Genomic DNA, 25217 nt, shown 5'->3' on the forward strand with positions numbered 1-25217 from the left:
ACGTAGCACCTACCACCCAGTGTCTGCTCTTTTGCTCAAATAAGATTGTGACACAACATCTACAGTCAAGAGGAAGCAGGCTTCGCCCGTCTCCCAATTCCTCCCTTTTGCACCAACCCTGCATAATCTAACACCATCTTCCTTATTCAGTCTTTATATTCTGTGCAGAATACACAAATGCATTCTCCTTGTGAAAAAGAACAAAAAGTACACATATAAAAATTATATAAATCTTTGTTCAATGCACTTGTCGATACCCACAAGTATTTTATCTATTTTAATAGGAATGAGAGTAAAGGTAAGATTACCTTTGTTATTAAGTAGTCTGTGCAATTTTTCAACATCCTTGCCTATGGTTCTGTTTATTGCATACTTTGTAATGGATGCAGAATATTTTACAGTTTGGATATGTCATCATTTTTAAGTATTCTCATTTGATAGACAAAATGTAGGTTTTTAATTTTATTGTGATCTCAAACAATGGTGCAAGATTGCTTACTGAGAAACTCGATACTAGAGCTAAGCACTGTTTTCTAGACACCTCACACGTCTGCATCTTGGGCCCCAGCATGATTCAAACCACAAGTGAGAAAGAATAGCATTGTCAAATATTTTTATCTGGGTCCCACTGACCCTGTAACAGAGCCATGGACATGCAAAGTACACAAGACACTCATGAACTTGGAGTATTTCTACATTTAGTATTCTTACTGGGATTAGCCATAAGAAGAAGAGTTTAGGTACATTCGAGTAAAAGCTAACAGGCAGCACCTTTTATGCAGTAGACCAATGGAAATCATTCAATGCCACCAACAACATGAACCCGTTTATATAATGAACAGAAATGTTGGAAAATTATCCATGTAAGTCACTTCTTCTTTTATTTGTCCTCTGGGGGCCAAGAAGACAGACTAGAGCAAAGAGTCAGTCTGTTTACCGTCCTGCCCAGCCCCTCCCAACAAGATACCTGCCAGGTGCCCCTTTTCTTGCTTCTCTCAAGTGGGTCGAAGCGGGGACATTCCCTGCCAGCATGAACTGCCCTTATCTACCTGGCCCCGTGTCAGAACAGTCACTGACAGTGGGATTCAATCCACCTTCTGAAGCCCTTTGCCAGATAAACAAGCTTTAGAGTCCACAGCGCCTGAGACCTTTGAAGAGGCCGAGTCAGCGGCAGAGAGGTGGAGAGGGTGATGACCATTTGGCAGAGGAAGCTCTTTTTATAGAAAGGTGTGTGGCCCCAGATGGGACTTACAAGAGTGACTGGGAGTCACAATCACAGAATCAGCTCTAAAAAATGAACCTTTGGTAATTTGACAAGGCTTGGCTTTTAAAATTCAACCTGTTGTCCAGAAACAGGAAGGTGGGAATGCTGGGAAACAGGAAGACTTCCTGATGGGAAGTTACTGAGCAATCCCCACCCACTGCTGCTTTACTCTGAGAATGGGCAAAACTTGAAATCTACTGCAAGTACCTAAATAACAAACTACTCAAAGAATGTGAAGAAAAACAAAAAGAGAGAAAGACAGATAAGAGAAAGGAAAATAAACAATGTAAAGAAAGCAAAGATGTATTTATGAGTTCACATTTAAAAGACAAAAACATAAAGTGTCTTGGATTATAAACCCCATAGATTCACCTGCAAATTCACATAAGGAAAGGCAATGATGGACTCCTACGACAAAATTCTGCTGGGTACCTGAAGACCAACGAGATGAAACAAGAAGTGCACTGGGTTCTTTGAAAGAAAATGAATGTGCCAGAGAAGTTACTGCAAGTGGTCTACATTCCGAGTTACTTGAGCTGGACTCCATGCCTGCCAGTGCTCTGAAGTAGTCATCTGAACAAAATGTAGTTCGTTTTTACCATGAAATGAACTTGCTGGAGTAGAGCATAACCTCTAGAAATAAATGTTTAAGGAATTTGCTTATTACAGATAAAGAACTAAAACCACCATTAAGACAACTCCTGCAGAGCCTCTGCTTGAGCATGAGATAAAAGTCAAAGATGTAGAAAACCGAATCTTAAAGGAAAACCTCAATATCTCTGAGGAAACTTGCAGAATTCGCCAAGTAATCAACAAGTACTTAATGAGGGCCTACTATGAACGCAGCATGATGTTAATAAAATTCACACTGGGCCAGCAAAGAGTTAAAGGACTTACAAGAAGTCCAAAGGAGCTTTTCTGCTAAAACAGCAACACGGCCTTTTATTGCCACTGAAATGACCGCATTGGAACTTTGTGACTTGTTCCTTTAATTGGTGCCAACGGGCCAGCCCCCTGGAACAGAAGCTCTTTGAAGGTAAGAGTCTTGTCTATATTTCTCATCACTGTATCTCCAGTCTAGTTCACTGAAGCTGATCAATAAGAATTTGTTGAATAAATCATATAGTAAATGAAAGAATGAAATGAAGGAAGACAGGGAAAGGGAACAGGAGGAGAGGGCAGGAGAAGAAAGGAAAAGGATAAATCTTCTAAATAGTTTTCCTGGAAATTATCCTTACCCATATTCCTGTAGACCTGATCATCCTGTAAGATGAAAGCAGAGAATAAGAGTTGGCAGGAGAGCTGTGAATAATGCATTATCCTTTTTTTGTAATGCCATCACATTTTATTCACAATCTTTCTATTACAGATTTTTTTATCTGACCCATCCTATAGAGACATAAGACCAGACAAGCACATACTTAGTGCACATGAGTTCAAGACCATATTAACATCAGGAAAGCTCAATGAAGCAAAAAGCAAGATTTCCTCTTAGTTTTTGATACGGTAAACCCACCTGCTTCTAATGGCATTAATCTCGGAGCACTGCCCACACTAACATCCCATATTAGATTATTTTACTCATCTTTGCAGTCCCTTGGATCTCAGTAAGAACTCAACATGTACTTTTTAAATGAATGAAAACTGCTTTTCAGGCCAGCCTACTGGTGATTACCAACACAAAAAAGAGAGTCAGGACAAGATGCAGGAACATAACCAACTGCAGCACTAATGGGGAAACTACAACAGCCCAGCCAACGGAGAGCCCTTCGGTCTATGAAACTCTTCAAGACATTTGTGGAAAAATTGCATTATGAAAAACAAAACAAAAATACCATGGATAGACTTGAAAACCTTTTGAACAAAATATAAGCTTACTATTTAAATTCTGTTTTCTCCATGAAATTCAAAGTATTCCCATACAGAAAGATACTTAGTTAAATAAATGAAAGATCATATCTATCATTAGAATAATATACATGTGAGATCATGAAAATCTTGACCTCAACACTATGGCCTGGCAAATGTTCACATAGCTTGACCCTATCACTTCAAACTGAATGAAAGCAACAGCCATTTTTCTTCACTGGAACATGATGAGTAGACAGTGTATATCTGGCTCTAATGCAATTCCCATGTGCAAAAATCTAAAGTTGGAGGCAGGAAGTTTGAGATTAATTCTGCTGCACACTCACATGGAAAGTATATGACTGTAGTCAGTAAATCACACACTTTTTATGACATAAAGAAATTTGTTAAAGAAATGATAAGGCTAGAGATAAGAAATTTTCAATAATTTAAGACTAGAGGTAAATTTGAAGGGAAGCAAACCTTGAATTATTATAACTCAGCTCTAAAAGGTAAGAGCAAATCCAGCCAAAATCCCTCTCTTGGCTGATTCAACCTGTCCTCATTCCTTGGGTCAAGCACAATAGTATCTTCACACCAAGGTTAAGAGTTGAAGATGAAAGACCCACTGTGATGGCTCAATGGCTAAATCCTCACCTTGCATGCGCCAGATCCCACATGGGCACCAGTTTTTATCCCAGCTGCTTCATTTCCTTTCTGGCTCCCTGCTTGTGGCCTGGGAAAGCATCAGAGGATGGCCCAAAGCCTTTGGACCCTGCACTCATGTGGGGGCCCTGGAAGAAGCTCCTGGCTCCTAGCTTTGGATTACTTTGACTCCAACCCTTGCAGTGACTTGGAGAGTGAACCAGCAGACAGAAGATCTTTTCTCTATTTCTCCTTCTTTCTGTGTATCTGCCTTTCCATTAAATAAATCTGTTTTTAAAATAGCTGATAATAAATGGCAGTAAGTCATTTGAGTCTCTTATGCCTGAAATCAGCCCCATGCTAAAGAATGGAAATTTTAATGAAAAGGACATAAGGCCAAATGGCCATTTTGCTTAGGAGAATCTAAGTTAGCATGCCACAGAAGCAATTGTAGGCAAATGATTTAAATGCAAAACCTAGAAAAAGTATCTGGGCCGGAGTATTCTCACCCAAAATAAGGAGTCTGCATCTCGCATTGCAAAAAATGAAAATAATTTGAATTTCTGTTAATAGTGGAGTGGTTTAGCCAGTCATGGGTTCTACATTGATGAAGATATTAAATCAGTATACATTTGCAAAATATAAAAGCATGACTTTTAATTACACAAGAGAAAAACCTGTACACAAAAACCTATCTACAATATAATCTCTTTTATTGAACCTATCTATAAAACTAACTAACTAAATAAATAAAAACCAGAAAAGGCCATGTTTAAAACACCAGCAGCAGTTTGCAATTAATGGCAGCACTTTCTGTAACTTTTTAAAATTTTTTCTTTGCATTTTTTATTTTTCTATTTTTTCACCTATTTTTCTAACAGAAAAAAGAAAGATGAAACCTTCCATCTCTCAGTTGTTTACTCCTTTTGATTCACAATGCCTTTGCCTAGACACAGTGGGAATAATGGGACTAGTCTTGCCCTCAGTTTTTTTAATATTTTGATGTGGCTAGGCAATTACATATAATTTAACATAAAATCAGTCATTGAGTGATAGCAGACAAGGCAAAATGGAAGCTCCTATTCACTCGTCCCATTAATACCTAAAGAGAGGTTACTCAATGAAGTTGAGAAGCAATATGCTGATTGAATGCATGCTTCGTGAACAAAAGGAACATTCCAGTTGCATAGCTCATTTAGGTTAAATGACAAAAACTACATACAGCCTTATGTACACATACACCTCTCTCACACACTCCCAGTGCCATGCAAACACAACAACAAGCCCAAAGTGCTAATTCCACTTTTAAAAAGCATACTCTGAAAATTATAGGTTTGAGGTGCTGAAAATTTGAAAAACATGTAACAACATGAAAGAGTCAGAAAATGGTGGAAATTTTTTCCCTTTGGAATGCAAAGATGGAGATCATCAACAGTCATTTGCCTGAAAGAAACTCGCTCATTTTTAAACAAGACAGAAATTAGAAGGGATGTTGCTGCTATGTTTGTTTGAGTAATGACGCAAGCAGGCATTAGTTTAAATCAGTGACTGCTGCTGCAATCAATTCTCTCCTGAATTTATCAAGCATTGTTATGCCTGATTTATTGATGATTTTTGATGAATTTTCAATAAAAAAAATTTCCTCAACCTCATAAGTTATCTTTTTATGTAAAGCCACAAAAGAGTTCTAATTTTTCTAAAACTAGCCGGAGAAAAGGAAGAATAAATCAAACCTAGAAACCAGATAAGCAAAGTTGCATTATGAAATAGCATTCAGGAAAATACCATGACAGCAAAGCAAATCCAAGGGAACAATTAGACTATCCCAATGATTAAGTTTCTGCATTTCCCCTGACTCAATAAAATTACAAAGAAATCCTTCTCCTTGAACTTGAAGTGATAAGAAAGAAAAGTTGGAGCGGCTCCCCTTCCCTTTATACCAGACAGAGATGAGCAGATTTGTCCACATTAGTTATACAGCCACAGTTCTCCTGTGCACCCTGGACTTACCCACCCAGGACCATGACAAATCATCATAAAAGGGACCACAACATCCAATGATCACTGTTCTTGGAGGACTTACTAGGAGGAATACATGCCTTCAGAGACTCAGCTTATAGCAGCTGACCACATAACACATGTCACGCTGATGTAGTGGTGGAGGATTGAGGAACAAATAAGCCAGATATGGTCCCTACTTCATGGAATCCATTATCAAACTCCCCAAACTCAAAAGCATACATATGTACATTGTGTATAGCGATAACCAATGTAATTGACTGAGTGCTTATCCTGTGTCAGGAAGAATCTGTCTTAACTCAGCCTCATCATCAGAACAATAACTACTTCTGTTTACCAAAAACTAGAAACAGCCCCAGTGCTCAAAGCTGCAATGCAGTGATACGAGTCTTGTCATCCTTACGTGTCTTGTCACTGATGTGTGGAAGAGGAAAGAGGCTTAGTACAGATGAGGGACTTGCCCAAGGTCATCAAAAATAATGGCAAAATAAAGGTGTGAGCATAGGTCTACTAGATCTCACAGTGCAGGCTCTTGACCCTCCCCGTGCCTACAATACATTCTGGACCACAGCAGTCTTCCACACTGATCCTTGTTGAAGTCCACTGGCAATGAAGTGCAGATGTTAAAATTAGATGTACTCCATGTGGGGACAGGAGCCATCCAAAAACTGATATCATCACTGAACAACTGGGCTTTTGTTTCGGCTGGCCAGTCTTGGGAACTGGGAGATACAGGTTGGAGTTCAGATCTAGGACCCTCTGGATTAACCTACAATGGGCCAGAGGGAATATTTCGCAATGTGCCTGCCTGGTGCCTACTTGGGCATAAGCAAAAAGGAAGAGACTCCTATTGGCTACTTTAAAGCAGTGACTCTCAACTAGAAGCAGTCCTTCCCTTATCACAGGGAACACATGACCCAATCTGGAGGTATGTTTGATTGCCAGAATCGTGGAAGACGTGCCGTGAGTATGGAGTGGATAGAGGCCAGAGGAGTCACTAACCATACTACAACATATAGCACAATTCTTCTCAGTGAAGAATTATCTGGCTTCAAATGTCAAAAGTGCCTTGGCCAAGAAACCTTCTCCTGTGCTGCTCAGTGTATCTTTCTAACTTGCCAAGAAGTGAATAGAGCCTAAATTATAGTCTTAAAAAATGGAGGAAGAAGGGTCGTCATGGTGGCACAATGGGCTGTCACTGCCTGTGATCCCAGCTTCCTGTATAAGCACCAGGTTGGAGTACCAACTGCTCCACTTCTAATCCAATTACCTGCCAATGCACCTGAAAAAGTAGTAGATGGCCTTAGTACTTGGGCCCCTGTCACTCACTTTGCAAACGCAGATGAAACTCCTGGTGCCTGGTCCCATTTACCCAGTGCCAGCTATTCTAGCCATTTGGATAACAAACCAGTGAATGGAAGATTTCTCTCTCTCTCTCTCTCTTTCTCTCTCTCTTCTCTCTCTCTTTCCCTCTCTCTCTCACCCCCTCCCTCTCTCCTGCTTTTCCTCTTTCCCTCCCTCCCTTTTTCTTTTCCTTTCTCTCTCATCTCTCCCACAGCACTCCTCAAACATATAAATAAGAGGCAGAATAAACACAGTGGGTTGTCTATTCTTTCATATCTTAATGTTTATCTTTATGTTTCCAGCTTCCACATATGTATGATAATATCCATAGATGAGCAGTACAATAGCACATGAGTGTAATTTGTATACAATGAAACACATATACTGGATATACATGGTCAGAAAAGTTTACCTAGAGGAAAACATAATCAAACAATGTTGGAAGCTGTCTAAAGAGAGAAGAGCTAAGATCAAATCTTCCATTTAGTCCCAACTAACTGTGCAGCCTTGGATTAACCATCTACAAAATGGGAATTTTAAAAGAAACACCCCCATTGGCTTGTGTGGCAATTCAAATTCAATTATGAATTTAAAACCTAGCCCATAATAGTTGCCCAATAGATATTACCCTTCCTCTCTTATCCTCCCTGGTGTGAAAGGTTTAAGGGCTGTAGACAGGTCAAAGTTCTCTGTCCTGAGTGTCCTTGTCCATAACTAACTATAAATAGTCCACAGAATTGGCACAAAGGCTTAAATTTTATAACTGCTATTAAAGTGCTACCAAAAATACAGTAAATGTATAAATAATTTTCTTATTTTAATCTTAGAGCCTTCCATCAAGGTATCCTTGCAAATTACTCCTTTGGCCAATTTGGAAACTCAAAGGTCAACATGGAAAAAGGAAAGAGCTTGATTCAAATAAATTCATGCAGCTTTTTATTTCCGGCTTACCCTATTTCACTGTCTCAGCTGAGAAAGTGCTTAAATATTGCAAAATCAGGAATTTCAACAGCGGTATATCCAGTTAATCAGCATGGTGCTTGGGGTTTTTTCCTGGAGGGAATTGATTCACAGACTGAGAAAACACATTGCATCACAGACCGTCCACGCAAAGGGGCACAGACGCCGCGTGCCTCCTGGGCCGTGCTGACGTCAAACGGCAGGAGCGTGTGGCCCTGCATTTTCCCAGATCAGCATATTTCTCCCAGCCGCTTACAGCCTGGAGTTCATGCTTGATCTACAGTTCCAAGTGCGTATTTTTAAACTTTTAAAAATGAAGTGTGTTCACGCAAGCACTCTTCAGAAAGGTCAAAAAGAGGCAGGCACCGCAGCGCCCTCCTCAACAGGCCCTGCACTCTTGGCATCTCTCCCAGTGGGAGCCCAGGAGATGCAGAGAGTTCAACCCCAACCTAGATTTCTCTGGCATTTTCTGACAATCTCCCCTCTCTCTTTCTTCCGAATAAAGTTAATAACAACCACAGCTCACCATTTTAAAGCACTTCAGATGTTTAAAAGCTGTAATGAATGTTATCTCTTCAATTCTTTGAATTACAATTGCTTATTTGCTCACTTGGACATGCGGTTGAATGCTGAACTCCTTAAGGGCACCGTAAGAGTACCTTCAGGGACTTTTGTCTCGGTATCCCTGAAGCCTGCCTAGCATGTGCCAGAGCTCACAGTAGTTGTTCAACATTCATTCCTTAAACTCTTAACTAAATGAGTGCATACTATTGTTTTCTCCTGAAACTCAGAGAATCTTTAAGCCATATGTCTAATACATGCTTTTGTAAGCAACAGAAACAACCCTAGACTCAAGTCTTCTGATGACAGTTTCACCAGAGACTCCAGCACAGAAGGTAGTTCTTATGTGAGGCAGATAGAACACTGGGGAGGCCTTTGTGACACAAGGCCCTCAGCTGCCACTTGGGATGCCTGAATTCGACACTAGACTGCTAGTTCAATCCCAGTTCCTCTCCTGATCCAGATTCCTAGTATGCATCCTGGGAGCTGCAGGTGACAGCTCAAGAACTTGGGCCCCTGCCACCCAAATGGGAAACCTAGATAGAGTTCTGGGCTCCTTTGTTTCACTCGAACTAGCTCTGACTGCAACAGACATTTGAGTGTGAACTACTGGTGGAAAGATCATATTCATCTGTTTCTCTCTCTCTCACTCTCTCTTGCTCTCTCTCGCTGTCACTCTTCCCCTTTCTCCCCCTGCCCTTCCCTCTTCCTCTGTCTATTGCTCTCTACCTTTCACAGGTAAACTATAACACCTGGGTCAGGAGACTTAGCCTCTCTGTTTCTCCATTTCTTCACATTCATAGGAATATTGTGAGAAATAAATGTATACATAATAAATACTTAAAACAATGTCAGGCATATAGCCATTTTGCAGACATAATTTATCCCCGCTGACACTATGTCCCACTGTTTGATCATTTATGCTGACCAGCCCCTTATCATCATTTATGTGGATGTCTCCAAAGGCCTATCCGTTGGCATCCCTTTGCCTGTAGCTGCTTCCTTCTAAACCCTTTTTCAAACTTTCATCTGATCAGATGACTCACCTGTTGAAAGCACATGGCTTCCTCACTGCCTACAGGATGGAGTCTAAACTTTCAGAGAACACAAACACTAGCAAGACCTTTCTCAACCTAAGTCCTACCCTATGCAAGCCATACCTCCCAAGCCTTTCGCAAGTAGTATAGGTCATGTATTGCTTACCTGCACAGGCCTCTGTACAAACCTCCGAGGTGCTACCAAAGTAAAACTGCCCATTGGATTAACTTCATAAAAGAACTGAATATTCAATAATGCCAAAGGTAATACAGCCTAAGCTTTGGTGACAGGCAATTAGAGTTTCACTCTCAACTGTGACATTTGTTAGCATTGGACACATTGATTTATCTGAGTCTCTATTTCCCTACTTGTAGGACGCAAATATGGTTTATTTTGTAGAATTTTTGCAATATTTTAAAATAATAACATTTGATAGATTTATCACAATGCTTACTCTTTGATACACCCCCAAAATGGAAGCTAAAACCAAAATTTTCTAATGTATATCACCAGCAAAAAGGCTTATTGTGCTTTCTAAGCAACAGGTTGGGAATCCTGTTGGGAGCCAACTTACATATTCAACTAACCTTCCTACTTTGTAAGGCACCAGCCAGAACCACAAGGCCTACATCTAGAAACGCCAGCAGGCACATGCTCTGACACAGCCCTAAATAAGTACAAAGAGCCCAGCAGCCCGCACACATTCTCTCCTCCATTCTTACTCAGCAAAGCAGGACAGCAGTGGTCACCATCCTTTCCTACTCACTTTATGAAAGTGACTATAGATTTAGGCATGTTGGAGAACAGTCATTTCCATATCTACTGCAGTGACCTGCAGATAGCTCCTCCAGAGCAGCAGACATTAACTGGAACCTTTGATGTGCCAAGGTTAGCACTTGTTTATGATTTCCTGATAGCCCAACCCAGAGCAAAAATTCAGCAGTAGCCAACAAATTTCACTGCATACCTCTAACCTGCTTTTCACCAACCTCAGGCTCCACCCCATGGTGCAAAGGTCTTCAGGGTTCACAACATCCTGTGAGTTAACACTTCTATACTTCCCGCCTACTTCAGAGGGACATCTGACACCTACATGCACTGATCAGAATGTCGGGCCATTGCAACCTTGTTCTTGAAATCTGGGGCATGGGAACAGTTCTTTTCATCAAGCAACTTACTAAAATATGGATGATAACTAGACAAGAGTGAGTGGGTGTATGCAGGTACACACGCACATGTATATATGCAGATGTGTGTGTGTGTGTGTGTGTGTGTGTGTGTGTGTGTGTGTGTGTGTGTGTGAGAGAGAGAGAAAGGAAGTGGAGAAAATGATCTGAATTCAAAAATTCTTGTCCAACATGGCATGGAGCCTCAGATGATTTAAGAAATTGCACAGAGATAATCTACACTTACTCAGCTGGCACGGAGGGAGAGACATTGATGGGCAGTTTAGAAATTTGCTTTGTGCAGGCTTCAGAGGAGACTAGTTCAAAACTACAGAGCTGAAGAGTTACAGTACCAGTTCACTGAGCACTGCAGCAACTGGGAAAACACACATAGAAATTTTGATAAGAATGGATTTTGAGGCAAGAGTACAATTTCCTCCCAATCTGGTATATCAGCAGGATTTGCGCTTGTTGTTTGTGGTTTTCTGGGGTAAGATGGTACATTACAGTGGAACATCAGCACTAATGCTACATGGCAGCTCCCCAGAAGACCATCTGCTTCCCCGGGAACTGTTAATATAGTTGTAATTATCTACTTCTAAGCACTTTATTGGGAATATCATTTGCAAATTAATCAACTACAGACCGGTAAAACAAATGACATACCAACCCGAAAACAGCAGCATTCTTATTTCCCATTCTTCTCTCAAGGAAAGCTAAAGTGAGTGAAGGGGTTTCACAGGCTTCGTGAAAGCTGGGCCCTGTGTACACAACTAAAGAAGAAAATAGATCATGGAAGATTTCAGAAACAGGGAATGGGACACAGAAGAGAAGCCTTAACTGACGGCCAAGCCTGCCAGAGCCCTTTGCAGCCAGTGTCTTGATGGCGTGAGTCACTCAGCCCAGCGCCCTCTAAGCCAACCTTGCTCTCCATAGCACGAGTGGCCCCTACAGCACATCCCACATGTGTGTGCCACAGGGCAGATGCAGGCATGTGAAGGGGGCAGTGTGTGCACTACAGCACTATCCCTTAACTTTCCTGCCATAATTGAAATGTTCATGCCCAAGAAGGTAAGAGGAGAGAGCAGAGGAATCCCTGAGACCACAGTGGTGGGAAAGCAAGACATAGGAATACCAAAATGGCACAAGATTGTCAAGGACCTTGAGATTTAGAAAAGTATCAATTATGCAGCTTCTTGTCCTGTATATTTTTTTAAAGATTTATTTATTTTATGTGTAAGGCAGATTTAACAGAGAGAGAAGGAGAGCTAGAGAGGTCTTCCCATGTGCTGCTTTACTTCCCAAAACAGCCACAATTTCAAGAGCTGAACTGACCCAAATCTGAGTGTCAGGAGCTTCTCCCATGTAAGTTCAGGGTCTCCAGGATGTGGCTCTCCTCTTCTGTTGTGCCAGGCCATTAGCAGAGAGCTGGATTGGAAGTGGAACAGCCAGAACATGAACTGGTGCTCATATTGAATGATGGCACCCCAGGGCAAAGAGTTAACCTGCTGTACCACTGTGCTGACCCCTTCTTGCCCTTGCTAACAGACAGATGGTTCTGAGTCAAGAGCCTGAAGTCTGTGGCTCCAACACAGAGTTTCAGGAGAAAAGAGAAATCCCAATCACCATTACAGGTAGTCCTCTGTGCACCTTCCTAGCAGCAAAACCCAAGACCCAAGGACAAGAAAGTCATGCCTTTCTTCTTGTTCTGAGAGATTCTGATTCCCAGCCTGGTTCTCACCTGGAGAGAGGAATCCTTCTCCCCAGGATCTGCCCTGGCCATCAACACGTGCCTCCTGAGTCATGTCCAGCATCTGTTCAGCTCAGCCTTCACACAGCAGAGGATAGAGCCAGAGGGAACGGGAGTGTGCACAACTGCCCGAGACACGGAGTATGCCTGTACCACGAGGGTCTTAAAAGTGCATGGGAAACTTGTATAATAAAAAAAAAACACAAAACTCATGCTTGGTTTTCAATGTTTTGAGACCAAAAACAACTTACCTCTTAATTACAGTTCTCCATAAACTTTTTGAAGTCCCCTCACACGTGAGAACCTTAGGGAGATCTTGGCTGAACATCAGTGACATAAATCATGACACACCGGCTTCATTATGTGAACTTACCAAGAAACTACTAACACCATGCTTGAAAGAGATGGAAGAAGACCATTTGGAACCAGACAATTCTGGTAGTAAAGTCTGCCTTGGTTAAGAACTAGTTGCTAAATTTCATGGCGCCTGAAGTTACTTCTTTTTAATCTGAGAAGCAGTGAGAAAGAGAAATAGTGAATGTTCATTCACTGGTCTACTCTCAGGCATCCACATGGCTTGGGATAAACTATTCCAAAGCCAAGATCCATGGAACACAACCTAGATCTACCACATGGGTGAGAGGGACTCACTTGATGGATCCTTCACTGATGCCTCCCCGCGTCTGTAAGAGCAAGGTGCTGGATTCAGCAGCCAGAGTTGGGAAATGGATACTCATTCTCTGAGCTGGAATGCAGGCATTCTAAGTGCTAGGCTAAGTGCCTGTCCTTTCAATCCATTTTTTATTAGTGGAGTTTGATATGTTCTTACAGGGGGTTTACCTGTAACTTTGAAATACTGCTGCTCTTATTACAAAAGAAAGGGAGGCATAAATGAAAATGTTTTAAAACAAACTTGGAAAGTTTTGACAGGAAAGAGCTACATGAAAAAATTAAATGCCACCATGGGAACATCCATGGCAATGACCATGAAACTCACACCGGTCTCCCCTGCATCAGTATAAGAAACACCCATGGACACTCAAACACCAAGCAAAGTGGGTGCACTGTGGAAAGGTATTCCCCGGTAGGCACCTGCTTTGGCATAGACTAAGTGCTACAAATGAAGCAATTCAATCTGATTTTCCATTTTACAATCAAATGGTATGTGAACCTTTAAGGTGGGTATTTTCATCAGGCATTTTTCAGGCAGGTCTGATTTATATAGCTGAATAGACCTCTCTTCCGTATGTGACAACTTCATGCAAGAGGACTATTCACAGGCAGTCAACCATTTTTAGCAGATGTATCATGGAACAGATTTGCTCAAAATCACCTCTTATTTAAAAAAATTTTTATTATACAGTTCCATAGGCTCTGGGATTTCCCATCTCCCTCTCAAATGACCACCCTACTGTTCTGCCCTTTAGTATTGCAATGGGTAGTCCTTCATGAACAGTCATAAGTCCATCATTCCACTATTGAATTGTTTCCCAACACTGTAGGCATAAATATTGTCAGCGAGTCCAGCATCCTGCTCTCAAGACATCTTCAACAGTTTCACCAGGAGTTCATCTTTGATCTGGGTGGAAGGATGCATGCTGCATTATGTCTCCACATCTGGACATGTCAGACTCCATTGCACTTCTATTACACTTCCCCTTAAGTACAGAGCCAGAAAACACTGTCTACAACAGGGCGAAAAACATAAAATTTACATCAACATGAAGTTAAACACCATGCTATGGAATGACCAGAATATCGCTAAAGTGATTTAAAAAAAGAAAGAAAGAAAGAAAGAAAGGAAGAAAGAAAGAAAGGAAGTTTGGGGGAAAATCCCAGTCTATATGAAATTGCAACACATGTTGCAAAAATTCAAAATTAAAAATATATGTCTAAGAAAGAAAGAAAGAAAATGAAAAACCTTCTTGTAGAAAATGATGCTACTGCATGACCCATGTGGTGCTGAAGAGATGAGAATAAAAACAAGAATATCAATGCCCATGAGATATAGCAAAAACAGTATTGAAAGGGACATTTACCTCTTATGAGAAACCAATGAAAGGGTCTTTCATGATTTAAAACACACATTTAAAATGCTTTTCCCTTCAGTTTGGGGTTTTGGTTTATTTGTTTCACAGAAACAAAAATCAAAACAAACCAAAAAAATTTAGCCATCAACAACTTCATTCTGCATTCCTGTATTTGAAATGGATTGAAGGGAATAGCTTGTAGATCCTAAAAACAAATCTAACTGCCTGGGAAAAAAAAATAGAAGAAAACTTTACCCAGGAAGAAATTGACTTAGGAAGCAGTCTTTCCATTTTCAGGGTATCCAAGATTCTTCCTAAGAAAGAAATGTCATCAAGCAAAGAGACCTAGCTTTGACGCTGCAACTTTATTTGCATTGTTAAAGCTGCTTGTTCCTGTTGTCCATCTTAGAACTAAGTAATGCACTTGCCATGCTGGTCAGGATCACATAAGAGATGAAGCAGGCAAAGTACCTGGTACTTAGTAGGTCCTCAATATGCTAGGCCTCCAGCTTACTTCCATAGTCTGAGGCTGCCTTCGGCAAGTGCTGAAATGTGGGTCATATATGAATGCATATATATAATGTGTTGAACCAGAGAGAAGCAGAAATTAAGAATCTTCCCAAGGTAAGGCTGGATATTGGTGAAGAATTTATCCAGACACCTGCTGAGTCTCAAGTGTTGCTAGGGCATACAGCGTTAAGTGGTATATAACAACTGCTCCAGAAACACTTGCCAAAAGGTCATGCAAATGGCATAGATGTTCTACTCTGGGAATTAGGGAGCACTGGGTAAAATATCTAGCGTAGCCTCTTAGCACACCTGGTACACAAAAGAGGATATGATAGTTTTTCACCAGAAAAAGGAAATTCCGTGAAGAGTTTGGACAACTCTGGACAAAACGATACACTCAAGATTTTTTATATCTTTATATCACTTGACAGGAAAGCTCCAATGGAAGTGGGGATACAGGGCTGGATCAGGTCATGTGGGTACCCCAAGAAGACTAATACTGTGTCATCTTATCAAAATCAGCATTCAAATCTTTATTTATTTATTTATTTATTGAATTATTTATCCAAAAGAGTGGTTGAGAGTTTCAGACACAAATGAGGTAGGAAGTAGCAGTACTCCATATTGTCTGTAATATCCTTAGGAATTCAGCTCTGGCCCTGGCTTCCCCGTTCTACACAGCATACCAGGTAACAGCTTCCTTCTCAGAAGGCAGTTTAAGAAGCATCCTTTGATCAGCTCCAACCCCACGCAGCATAGCCATGGCATTCCCTTAAGCCCCACTTCAGGCTTCTCTCCTGAACAGAGAAATCTGACATTGTTCTTGACTCCCCAGTTCTACCTTAATACCCCTTAGGGACTTGTGTCTCAATGGCCTTGCTTCTACTTTGCTGGGGAGATAACAACTTCAAATTAGTCCTCTTCCACCACAATCGCAGAATCCAAGACAAAGACCCCCCTAGATCTCTTCCAATTAAACAACAAGTATTAGTCACATGGGATGAGAGAGGAATACTTATTACCCTCCTTTAGAATTCAAATTTTCAGCTGAGTTAGAAGTAGGGATGGCAAAGAGAACACGGAGAGTGCCTGGGACTAGCCCAAACCTTTTAGAGAAGTTTCACGGCCTGACGACCCTCAGTAAAAGCTCCAGGGAGACTTTCTGTAGGTGCCAACACATCACAGGGAGAAATCACACCTGGGCCAGCAGTTCTGAATTGTTCCCATCTGGCAGCAACCATCCCCGAATCTCTCTGAGGCTCAGGGCAGCTGTCAGATCAATGCCTGCAGGATGAGATTGCCACATTTCCAGGTGAAATCTCAGGTCATCTACTCCTTCCTACAACACTTTTGCAGTCCTCTGAATACTTCACTCATATTTTGTCATCACCTGCATCACTGCTTGCAACCCATGAGAGCCACCATCAAGATCAACCCTCAAGGGACAGATCCTACTCAGTTACCAATCCATCAATAGGTTGCTTCCATGAATACCTTAAATAATTTAATCTATTTCTTACATCTATCTTTACTGGACACCTACAGCAACTGGCTGGACTCCAGACCCCATCCTCCCTTCCACCAGCCATAGGAGACCCTAGCAAGATTTGGTTACTCGGTTACCTACAAGATTTGGCCCTCTTTTCATGGTCCCGTTGGACTAGTGTTGGACACTGCTTGGGCATAAACAAGCCAAAGGCTGGGGTCACTTTGGGGTGTACACTTCCACCTGCTGTTGAGACACAGGGCCCTTCATGAGGTGAGCACAGTGTAACAGAATCTTACATTGAAAAAGGGTCAGATTTTAGATGTAAAGTTTGAGAACTTCTCTCCTTGGCAAAAGTCCCCTTGTCCACTTCTTTGTACAGTTCTGGAGGCCACTAGAAATAATAACATATCCTAAGTCCAGACTAGATAGGTTTTAATTTAGTCTACTTTTTAAGGAGGATGTTACAACACTGAATGGTGAAAGAGGCTGAGGGTCACTGATTTAGGAAAAGAGAGGCAGGAAACAGATGAAATGATCTCCCCCCAGAAGAGTTCTAAGTTTGGATTTTACCTGAGTTTTTATTTATTTTATTTTATTTTACAAAAGTGATTATCAGTTCATATAGTGTGTCACGTGTCTATGCATCCTGGAAGTGCTAGTCATTCATGTCACTTAGTGATTACAGCACATCTAGCACATTATCCCCATTTCCTCCCCAGGATATTAGAAAACCTGTCCAAGGTCGCAGAACAACAGAGAACAGACTTGGTTTTGATCCAGGTTTTTCTGTTTTCAAAACCTGAGCTCTTGATCACTGGACTGAATTAACTTCTAAATAAGAACAACATCCCCTATGCATGAAACAATTAGTAATTCTTTATAATCAAACATGGAGGAGATATTTGTTTGTACTATAATAGCCTGAAACTAAGTTCTAAAGAGCAATGGGAGAATAATAATTCAATTAGCTACTTGAAATGGTTTGGTTCGTTCCATTAATTACAAGACTTTTCTTCACTTAAAGTTCATCACTCCCTTCAATGGGGAAATACAAATGTTCTAGAAACATCGCAGATACTGTGGTGTTTAGAAAGGGTTGTTAATTTTAGCAAGTCCCAGTGTTCTGAACATCTGCTTGAATGAGATACCAATTGATAACACAGAGGGGAAGTTGGGAGTAGAAAGAAGGGTATAATTCAGAGACTATCTCTGAGGGCAAAAGACACCAGCAGGATCTTTGACTCTGAACTTGAGTCAAAGGCAGAGGAGGCTAGAAACTGTGCTTACTATTGCTAAGAGCATCAGTATCATCCTCCTATCCCGGAAAACAAAACACAGAATGAAAATAAAACACAGAATGAAAGTCCTCCAGGCTCTACACCCTTCCTGACCTGCCCAAATTGCCATGTGTGGCGCTAAAGGAAGGTGGTACTTAAAGGTGATGGAAAGAACAAGTTCCAAGCCAGACTGCTTCTCTTGGCATCCCAACTTCATAACTTAGGAGACTCTCCCTCAAAGGAGAATAAAAATAACAATATCTATCTCAAGTTTCAAGTTTAATTATGTATGTGTGTGCACGCATGTTCAGCTTTGTCCAGCAAATGGTGAGTGTCATAAACAAATGTCACTGTCATGGATTCAGAGTGAGTATGCCTAAGCCCTCCTTGCATATTATGTGACAGCAACAAGCAGCAGTGAAGTTCCTGCCAGGATCTCTTGAAAATACCAAGGTTAGACTGTCACACCTTCTTTTAAAGGTCCTTGGGAAATGGCAAAAGTCTAATTAGATTTGTCTTCAGAAACAAAAATTGATTTTCTTTTTCAATAATTCTATTAATTGAATCTTCACAACCACTTCAGTCAAAGGCCAGAACTTGGAAGAACAAATTCTAGTTTTTATCACCTAAATAAGATAATCTTACACCACCTTGTCAATGACAACACCCTCAACAGCAGTTTACACACATCACTAGATATGCTATTAATATAGCTTATGTCACCTCCCAAACACTCAAAATAATGCAAATAGAAACCATCACAAATATCATAGTTAGCAAGAAGAAACCTAAACAAACGAGTATACTGCCTAATGCTGGCTAGCGCCATTGTAAGTAAATCAAGATACTTAAGCATACATTTTGAGTATAAACCATTAAATGTTCCAACCCTTTTGAAAAACGTCATGGCAATCCCCTTCAAAAAATCCATATAACTACTTGTACCATTACTGAATTTACAATAACAAAACCATTCAAAAGATGAGCATTATAGGCACAAAGATTTTCATAGCAGGGTAATTTCCAGAATATACATAATGTGAACCACCTAATATTTCCTCAATGACATAGTATCGTTTTTGGGGTAAATCTTCCACATTTTAAAATTACATTATCTCCTATATTTAGTGTGTATATCTGACATAGTGATATTTATTTTATTGCCTAAATAATAAATAGAAAAGCAATGGCACATCCGAAAAACAGGGGCATCTCACAATCCAGAAAATACGGTATGGGTGTTGGACCTAGCCATTAGAATCCAAGTGTCCCACATTGGAATTCCAGACTCTAATCATTGGCTCTGCCTTGTGAGTCCAAGGATCTGCTAATGTGAAGCTACAAAGCAGCAGTGATGGCTCCAGCCATTGGTTCCTGCCTCCCACACGTAAGACCTGGATTAGGTTTCTGACTCAGATTTCAGTTTCCAACCACTTGAAGCCTCTGGGAAATGAGTTAGCAGAGAGAATTACTCTCCATCACTGTCCTCAGACAAGGAAACACCTTTTTAAAAAGGGTGTAACCATGACGGTTACATAAAAACCAGAAACTATAGAATATAAACCCATTGAATCTTTTTGATTACAGACTAGCAAAGAAAGGAAATACAGACAAATTCAGTTTTTCAAGTAATGTTTTTTTCTTCCTTCTATTCAGATTTCCATCAAAGTGCTACTACACATGTGTTAAAATCTCTTCCTTCTTTTTCAGAAAAGGGAGAAATTACACATTTCCAGAGACTCGATTTCTACAAAATCTTGGGCAGAATGATCACAAACAGGAGGAGTGAGGATGGACGCGGTGAGTGGAGAGACCATTTTCACAGCAAGGTTTCTACAACGAGTAACATGTGCAGTCACAGAAGGGTCTTGAGAAGAAGAGTGGCACCTTCTGACTGATTTGTAATTGGGTAGATTTGCACCTGTGCTAAGAAGAATCCCCAGGGGAAGGTCAGAGTCTGGGATGTCATTCTGAGCTCATGTTCATGATCCAGCATGACAACTGGAATGCAGCGGATGTTTTGAAAATGGCACCCACAAAATCACAAAACAGGATCAAGCAGCACTGGATATCGAAGCAGAGCCACCCTGTAGGCAAACAATCTATTTTAAAGGAATAACTTAGCAAATGTTCAAACAGCAGAAAGATGAGAGATCTAATTGAAAATGGAGCCGAAAGAAAGACAAGACAGTAATACTGATGCTAAAACAAAAGACAGCAAAGAGGAGGAAGCAGATGACGATGAAGAGAAAAGCATGAGAGCTGGCTCCAGAGCCAATGTTCCAGGGGCCAATTCTCCTGTTTCCTGTCCCCAGCTCTGTCATGGCTACTGAGGTTTGAGTGCATGCCTGACTGTTGGCACTGACACTGTGAAACTGGGAACACACAGGGTCCCACCCATATTTGGGAACTGCACTCATTGTAGCTGGGCTGCAGGACCCTCAAGAAACTGGGGAATCTGGTGTAGGGCTATGGTATCATCCTATAGAGGCATGGACTACGGCTAAGAGAAGCTTGTAAAGGCCATGTTGCGCACCCTTGACCTAGTCAGGTTAAATAAAGCTGTTATCCTCCAATCAGCATGATTAGGGAGACAGGAAAGGAGGAACGGCAGAAAAGGCCAAGGGTTTTCTTCACCAGTGGCTGTCCATGCTCCTGTTGAACACCTAGGTGGGAAGGCTGACTGCACGGTTTTTTGTTCCTCTGGAATAATCCTGAGAAAGCCTTCTCCCAGTCTTTGCTTTGTGGTTTATCTCTCTGATTCAGTGTTTCCACATCACAGATGGAGGCTCTGAAGTCAGCCAGGAGGCCTAGAGGCTGTGTCACTCTGGGAGAGTCACACAGCCTTGCAGTGTTCAGCCATGTCAATAGAAAATGAAGGTGATGAGCGATCGCCTCCAGAAGGCAGGAGACTGAGCTGGTGAGCTGGTGCAGGCCCTGCCGGCTCGAAGGGCTGTGACTGTACGACATGCATGGAGAAATTGCTCAGAGGCAGGAGTTAGGACATGTATGCAGAGGACAGAGCTAGGGGTCTGTCACACCTCCTCCCAGGGGCCCTGCCACGTGTCCTTCCAAGGGGACTGATGAGATCCTCAGTGAAAGAGTAAGGCCCCATCTTGTCCCTCTATTTTGTGCACATGCGGATGGAGCACGAAGCAACTGACTGAACCACACACTCTGCCTTCCACCAAAGCTGGTTGTGAAGATTTTGTTCCGATTTCTCAAAATATAACCTCCAACAAATGAATTAACATTCTGGTGCCAGTGGATTTATTTGTAAATTGGGTGTGGAATAACAAATAAATCCAGGTTTCTGGAACTACCAAGGACAATGATAGACCTCTGAAGCCAGCTCTATTAGTCATGATCATGATCCAATCATAAAGAACAAAATCAGTAATTCTTTCAATGACTTATTCATGGGAGGCATGGGGAACTGAATCCTGAGGGCTGCTTGTTCAATAATGAAAGAACCCCCAGCAGCCCCTATGCACCTGTAGCTTGGGCTTCAAATCTGCAGCTCCCACACTCATGACACAGGCTCCTCCTATCAAGGGAGAGAAAATGGGACAAATCATGGAAAATCTTCGGGAAGAATCCAGAGAACAGGGTACTGGGAAACTGATATTTGGTGGGGAAACGATTTCCCTGGAACATTTCTCAACTTGCTTAAAATCCAAGTAGAAAATAAAGGTGGGATCCCTCAGAGGTCCCAAACAATAGGTATGTAAAGCCATTTCACTGGGCTCATTACAATTAATAAGAATTATCACAAATCGATGAAGGCTGCCAATTGTTTATGTTACCAAAAGTCAACATGTATCAACTAAATTTAACGTTTTGGTTTGCCATCAGATTTATGTTTCCCTTCCAGTTGTCAAGTTATCTTGGAAATTTATTTAAAATACAGACATCAAAGCAGGCAATCGGCTTCAGAGTGTGCCAGTTATGATATCTGCATCCCATAACATAGTGCATAACTTTTGATAGCAGGCTCTGGCTTCTCACTTTATCTTCCTGCAAATGCAAACGCTGGGAGGCAGCAGGTGACACCTCAACAAACTGAGTGTCTGCTACTCACATGAGGGACTTGGACTGATGTCACGATCCCTGTCTTCAGCCCAGATCAGCCCCAGTCACAGCAAGCCATTGGGGGATGAAGAATCAACAAATGGGAGCTGCTCTATCTATCTATCTCACGTTCTTATTCAATGTCTATAATAAAAGAGACTTTACATGAAAATTTAAAGTAAAATACAATACAGATAGCAAGATGCCAATTACCAGGATTCTGAGTCCATAACTACACCTGATGTAAACAACCTCAAGTAATCCCTACACTTTGGGAAGCAGGTCTTACGGCGGTTCTCAATTTTCAGCACATATTGGAGTAACTTTAAGATCTTTAAAACAAAAACACTGCGGTCTGCCGTTTGCTCCAGGAAATTTATATGTAAGTACTTTTACATAGTGTGCATGCATTGAGACATTTAAAAAGTTCTCCAGGGTGACTGATTTTTAGTTTGAGAAAGATCCACTTATGGTATAGCCTCTCAAAAAAAAAAAAAATCTTTAAGGAATCTGTTGTTTGCTGGCAGGGAATACCTCCTCATCTCCTGAGTTCCTCTCCCTCAGTAGGAGACAACATTGTAGCCAAAGGCATTACTGGAAAGGCAAAAGGGGCCCCAAATCCCACAGCCAACATCGAAGTTCATTACCGCTTTATGGCTGTCCAGCTCCTCATCTCAGCTGCCTCCATTGTGGTTCTAACCTATTTCCAAAAGAAGTGCAACTTACATCTCCTAAAGTAGACATGTTGGTGTTATTTCCACTGCTATCCCATCGATTGCAGGCCTACTCTTTGCAGCATATTTCATTTTTATCATCTCTACTCACTCTTGCATGACTACATGTGTAGAAGCAGGCCTACTGTTACAGGGAGAACCTGTTCTGGAATGAGAAGGAACATTTTAAAATCCCTCACCTCCCTATGGAGAGAACACGACACAGTAAACTCTCTCACTTCAGGAATTCTTTTCTTTGACCTCTACATCGTCCTTCGAAGGGACGTATGGGAAGACAAGGGTCTGAGACTAAGTCTACTAGGATTAAATTTCAATCCTCAGGCTGCTTCATTTAAAACACAAGGGAAGGAAAGACAGCATTCCCGCAGGTTAATTTACATAAGGGTCATGGGCTGGTGCAGCAACAGTGAGCAGAGCCTGCTCCTGTTAGTTGCTTCCAGCTACCCTTGGAACACCATGTACAGCATTCCCGCATTCCAGGATTTGCTCTCCAACTTGGACATGAGTACATAAAAATAAAGAAAGAGGTTGGGTTCCATGAGTCTAGGATCAAGAAACTGAGGGCCAAACTAGACTTTGTCTCAGCAGTGTGAGAAGAAAAAAGGAACTCAAGGCAGAAATTCAGAAAGATCTCGATGTAAAAGAAAAGAAACATGGCAACTGGGTTCATGCTATCTTAAGACAAACGTGCTTAGACTGGACAGAGCTAACTACCCACTGAGTCTGTCCAATTAGTTGGCTTAGTATTGATTTCAAAGTAGGGATACAGGAAACCCAATGGAGCGTGTTGATCAAGGGACTACACTTCTCTGGGGGAGAGGCTGGGAACCAGACAGATTATAGAATTTATTTAAGGGGCTAGTACTGTGACACAGCAAGTTAAACCACAGTCTGTAACACTGGCAACTCTCATAGTGCTTTTCCAGATCCCAGCTCCTTGCTGATAGGCCCAGGAAAGCAGATGATGCCCCAAGTTCTTGGGGCCCCTGATACCCACATAGGAAGACATGATGGAGTTCTAAGCTCCTGGTTTTGGTCTGGCCCAAGCCAGCTGTTGTAGCCATTTAGGGAGTGAAAATAAAAGCTATCCCTTTCTCTTTGTCTTTATCTCCTGGACCCACTTAGTACTGCCATTGCAATAAATGAGTCTTTTTAAAACATAAAATGTTTTTAAAAGACAAGGTTTTACTGTCAAAAAATGAAGTTTCTGAACCTTTGGAATCTAAAAGCTCTCCTCAGGTTTGGAAAAGAAACCTTTGCAAGGTAGAAAGAAGCACTTGGGCTTTTCAAGAAACACTGATGGGCTATCCTACTAAGGGATGGACTATGCTGTCAAAGGGTTATCCCTGTGGCTTGTAAGGTTGGACTCTATGTATGGGTGAAGTTGATTACAAAAGCATGAGCTCCACTGCTGAAGGATAGACTCTTCCACCAAATCATGGATTATATTACTAATGGAGGGTCTCTAGGATGAAAGGATGGGCTCCCCCACCAAAGGATGGACCACACAAATGGCATGCCACAAAAGAGTTAAGTTGGTATGAGCAGATGGAGTCTCTGAGTATAAAACTGCACTTTGGGTTCAAAAACTCCAGGGTAGCTATGTCATTGCCCTTTACATCACATTTCCTGACATCTTAACCTACAAAGCCCACTGCCAATTCCAGGCCATTTCAAGCCTGCATGCATTTGGCATTTCCAGTAGAAATGAGCACTCCCCAGTCCTACCCTCTGTCTTCGTTAAGGGTACCCTAGAGAATACCTACCATGAGGCTCAGAGTGGCCCATCCCAAAAATCTCCATTCTAGAAATCCTGTGAGATGGTCCTTTTCCCATGGTATAAAGATCTCAGAAGGATCTGAAAGATAAACTGTAATCCCCCTCCCCCCAGTCAGCAGCACACAGTAGAGAAGGTCAAATATTTATCAGAAACTTCCACTCAGGAAGAAACTATTTCACAGAGGATGAGGGTGCCACTAAACATTATTTGAGTATTTGGGATGGATGTGCAATTTTTTTTTTACCATCTCAAAATCTAGCCCTTTTCTTGTCAAATAGAATACTGGCAGAATGAAACTGACAAGACATACAATAAAGTTGAGGAAGAGAAACACAAAGACCTAGATAGTAACCTATTTATTTTTTCCAAAGGAAGAAAGCAACAACTATTCCAGCAAAGAAAATAGCCCTGCATTTGGTCAGACTTTTTTTTTCTCTGTTTTCCCTTCAATTTAAGGGAAAAAAAAACTTCAAATTCACACAAAATGGTATACAATGTCTACTTTTCTGTGGCCATCTTCAAATACATAACCTTTCAGGTCACCATGAAACAGTTTTTTGAAATATGTCTCAATCTGTCTTTCAGTGTGACAATGAAATTACCAGGCAGTTGAGCATGTGAGATGACTGAATTAGGCTGAAGCTGACCAACTGCTGCCATTATCATACTCTGCTCTTTACTTCCAAGGGAGGCGGGGAAATGACTAGAAAAATCCTGTAATGGAATCAGAC

At 41.3% G+C, this 25217-nt stretch overlaps 1 protein-coding gene and 1 long non-coding RNA gene across 3 annotated transcripts in view; one reads left to right on the top strand and one right to left on the bottom strand.

Annotated features, from left to right (window-relative positions):
• PPARGC1A (PPARG coactivator 1 alpha) overlaps positions 1-25217 on the bottom strand; it is a 659635-nt gene that overhangs the window by 409425 nt on the left and 224993 nt on the right. The window lies entirely within an intron of this gene.
• On the top strand, positions 1717-3014 carry LOC121146845. The gene is made up of 2 exons (XR_005882256.1): positions 1717-2300; positions 2920-3014. It is a non-coding gene; the product is annotated as an uncharacterized LOC121146845 (long non-coding RNA).

Source organism: Ochotona curzoniae, unplaced genomic scaffold (assembly GCF_017591425.1).
Source record: "Ochotona curzoniae isolate NIBS_2020 unplaced genomic scaffold, NIBS_Ocur_1.0 scaffold_4505, whole genome shotgun sequence".
In the NCBI taxonomy this organism is placed as follows: Eukaryota; Metazoa; Chordata; class Mammalia; order Lagomorpha; family Ochotonidae; genus Ochotona; species Ochotona curzoniae.